General features: G+C 45.1%; 1 long non-coding RNA gene across 2 annotated transcripts; it reads right to left on the bottom strand.

Moving 5' to 3' along the window:
* Window positions 1-357: 357 nt before the first annotated feature.
* On the bottom strand, window positions 358-3,548 carry LOC123070263 (uncharacterized). Of its 2 annotated transcripts, XR_006433571.1 has the most exons (3): window positions 2,980-3,498; window positions 1,373-2,873; window positions 358-630 (listed from the first exon to the last, which is right to left on the bottom strand). It is a non-coding gene; the product is annotated as an uncharacterized lncRNA (long non-coding RNA). The 2 variants fall into 2 exon arrangements; XR_006433570.1 differs by lacking the exon at window positions 358-630 and having other exon boundaries at window positions 2,569-2,873; window positions 2,980-3,548.
* Window positions 3,549-4,049: the final 501 nt, after the last annotated feature.

The following is a 4,049-nucleotide window of genomic DNA, read 5'->3' as shown; positions in this document are numbered from 1 at the left end:
CCTTACTCGGGTTTATGCTTCTATCACTCAAGCAACCCACTATAAGCGAATCATGAATGTATTGCAACACCCTACAGTGGGAGTCCCTCATGCTTGCACAACACGGAGAGCACAATAGGACAACAACATAACCACAAGCAAATTAAACCAATCATAGCAATTCATCAATCACCGGTAGGACAACGAAAAATCTACTCAGACATCATAGGATGACAACACATCATTGGATAATAATATGAAGCATAAAGCACCATGTTCAAGTAGAGGGTACAACAGGTTGTGGGAGAGTGGACCGCTGAATATAGATGGGGGAAGGTGATGGAGACGTTGGTGAAGATGATGGCGGTGTTGGTGTAGATTGCGGTGACGATGATGGCCGCCGGTGGCGTTCCGGTGCCACCAGAAGCAAGGGGGAGAGAGCTCCCTCCTTCTTCTTCCTTGACCTTCTCCCTAGATGGGAGAAGGGTTTCCCCTCTGGTCCTTGGCTCCCATGGCATGGGAGGGGCAAGAGCCCCTCTGAGATTGGATCTGTCTCTCTGTTTCTCTCTGTTTCTGCGTTGCCAGATTCTGCCCTGGCACCATTTCTTTTATATCCTACATCTTGTGAGACCCGCAGACTCAGTGCGGAACCTAAAGAAAAATCCTTCATTTACTTTCTCAAGTATAATTGCATTTTTCTGGTTGTCAAAATACGGTGAGCAACAACTTTCTAGTCAACATGATACCCTCTTGAAAATAACTGAGACCCGTCCATCACTTATTTGTGAACTACTTTTCAGTGTTTTATTAGACCTCCAACCGTCAGAAGCACTATCCAAAAAAACTTCACGAAGCACATTAGAAATAAATTAATAGTACAGACTACTTTTAAATTGGGTTGCTTGTAGTGTGTGTGCTAACCAAATACAAATTTAAGATGATATGCTGCAATACTGTGTTATGTTCGCCCATGTACCGAACTACTACATGTTTTGAGCAGCAAGACAGAATTATACAAATCCTCTTCAAATTAAACGGAGTCCATTGAACATCACGAAAATCTTTCTATAAAATGTTCTAAAGAAAATCAACTAACATACATAACAGAAAATACAGGAATGAACACACACGCTAGCTTGTTTTTAAACAAACATATTCAGTACATTGGGGTCATTCAGGCATCCTATATTTTTTATCAGTGAACTCATCACATACATCTTTTTTTATGAATTTAGTCTGCTGCTGCCAAGTACAGACATAATCCATCTATGTAGGAGTGCATGATGTGTTGCTTGTCAGTCAAGTATAGTCTACTGTCGGCAACAACTATATTGGCTACAGTAAACTGACGAATTGACAAACAGATGAAACCCATCAGATGCTTCAAAAATACCTGCAGCAAAGTAGGTCTAGGCGACAACTGATGGTCTTCCGGCAAAGTCGGCAGAGGCGATGGCAGATGGTCTTGCGGCGAAGTCGACGGTGACGACGGTGGCGAAGTCAACAGATACAGTATATTACAGAGATGTCAAAACCAATTAATCCACTGCACTTAATACACCTCCTGATCCTATTTTGCTAGGTGCAGCTAGCATATCTATTCATCTGTATGCCATTAAGCTACTAGATAACTGAAGAAAGAGCAGAATATATGAACCTTCAAGAATTACTCCAACATCATGTCCAAGAATTATCGTAACCAAGTTCAAGCCACCATGTTCAGGTATATGTAGTCAGCAACAAGAGATTTCTTGGTTCAATCCTTGGCTTGTAACAAAAAATTGTTCAGAAAAAATAAACTCAAACAGGGGCTTGCCACTTGCATTTCTAATTAGCTGAAACATAATGCAAAATATATAAAAAAAGATGAAGTAGTTGGTTTAAAGACTCCAGTGCATATCAGCCAAACTATAATTTTGAGCAATCGGAAGTAGCACCAATTTTTCTGAAACAATAAAGTAAAACAGGATAGATCTGGGGGGGGGGGGGAATCAGTTACATTCATTATACAACAGTGCAAGCAAAGGAAACTCAGTTGAATTCATCGATCATACAGTGGTGTACCAACTACAGTAACAGCAAAAAACAACTACTGTGAGGAACACAGGCACCACAAGTTCACAACCAACGCAGCAATGCTATTTTTGAGGGGGGTCAAGGCATTACATACCTCTGGTGTAGCCGCCGTTGGCGATATTGGACGGCTCGACGGATGTTCTTCTACCTCCAGCGAACTCGGCGCTTCTTCCTCCGGCAAACTTGAAGGCGACATGATGCTTTTCTGGTCCAAGTACTCTGGGATTTCATGGATTTTCTGGTCCAAGTACGCAACCCGATGAAGATTCCGGCCAAGGACCCTTCCTTCTTATAGCAGCGAAATTCAATCCGGGTCGGGCACTCCATTGATTTCTATTGGAGAAGGCCACAGTCATGAATTCAATCCAAATCATATAGGGGAGCATGATGTTACCAGACCTAACAATTAACGCACGGCAATTGATCAAGAACAATTAACCCATATCCAAGCCAGGCTCCTTTGCTTGCTCCGGCAACAGTTACCAACAAAAAACCTGGCCACATCCAACAACATGCTATATAGGATCGCAAAAAGATCCACCTTTAGCCAAGCTTGCAGCATTGTGCATATGATTTTTTACATCAAGTGGCGCTTTGGAAGTCATGAGTATACACCCAGTACTGACTGCACAAGATAGAATGAATTTCAGAGTACATGTACGTGTATAGAACATGGAAGCACATAAAAATTCAGAGTAAGAAATTTATCAGGGAACATGGTAGCACTTCGGCTGCAGGCAGAAATTGAGAAAACATGATAGGTCTGCACACAGTATTAGAGAGAACGTGATTACTCCAAGTTGCTAACTCGAATTAGCCTGCAATCAGAAGAGGCAACACAGCATGTGAGATTGGGAGGAGCGCCATGGGTAATGGACGGTGGCAGGGGGGAGGTGCAATGTCCATGGGTCGAGCAGGTTGTACCTTGCCGTGATGAGCGCGCAGACTGGGGAAGTGGACTGCCTCGTCCTCTGCTCCGGCCGCCCCTTGGCTAGCCGACGCCGTGCCTCCTTGCCTTGGCCGCCTCTGCCTCCTCATGTTACCCGACAACTACCCCCCATGCTCCACCCCGCCGTGCAACAGAAGCCGTCTCCGCCGCCGGCAACACCGGCAAGGGCGCCGCCCCTCACCGAGCACACGCCCAGGCGAGGCGTCCTCCGTCCTCCCGCGCGAAGCATGGTGGAGGCCTTCTCATCCTCCTCTGCATCCGTAGACGTCTCCGCCGCCGACAAGGACCGTCTTCGCCGCTGACAAGGACGCCGCCGTACCGGACGGACGGCAAGTCTAGGACCGACAGCATCTAGATAAGAGGTAGGCGTTTTTTTTAATAAAGGTCGAGGGACCGGGGACGCCGGAGGCCAAGGAGAGGCCGAGAGGGCCGGAGGCGGAGTGGAGAGCCGGACACCTTCCGCGCCGACGACCTCGCCGACGAGAGCCCAGCCGCCGCTGTCCCCGTTCCACCTTCTCTTTCAGTGGATAAGATGAACAAAGAAGCGCGGGTGGAAATCTTACAAAATGCAGGGGTTAATTGGTAAACTTGAATCTTTTTTCAGGTTCACTTAAGTAGGGACGGCGGGTTTAATTCATAAAAACCACAGGGACCTTTGTGTAAAAACGCTACGACAGTGAACCCATCAAACTCAACCCGTGCTCGCGTCGATTGCACCGTAAACTATGCAATCCCGGTCTAAAAGGAACCCTGGGTTCGTTTGCCAAACCGGGATTGTTGATGTGACGGGATTGGGCTGCATATGATTAACATATCCACTGGTTTTGGGTTTTAACATATGATTAACATTTTTTTTAGTATACATCTGTTTGAATTTTTTTGGAATACTTTGTCTACATTTTTTAAATGTCCCAAACATTTTTTTTGAAATGTGTAAACATTTTCCAAATGCAACGTACATTTTGAAATTACACACACACACACACACACACACACACACACACATATATATATAAAGTAATCTTAATATCGTTTCATAAATAAA

Source organism: Triticum aestivum, chromosome 3B, assembly GCF_018294505.1.
Source record: "Triticum aestivum cultivar Chinese Spring chromosome 3B, IWGSC CS RefSeq v2.1, whole genome shotgun sequence".
Classification (NCBI taxonomy): Eukaryota; Viridiplantae; Streptophyta; class Magnoliopsida; order Poales; family Poaceae; genus Triticum; species Triticum aestivum.
Note: the sequence above shows the minus strand (reverse complement) of the source record. Positions and strands in the feature narration are given on the sequence as shown.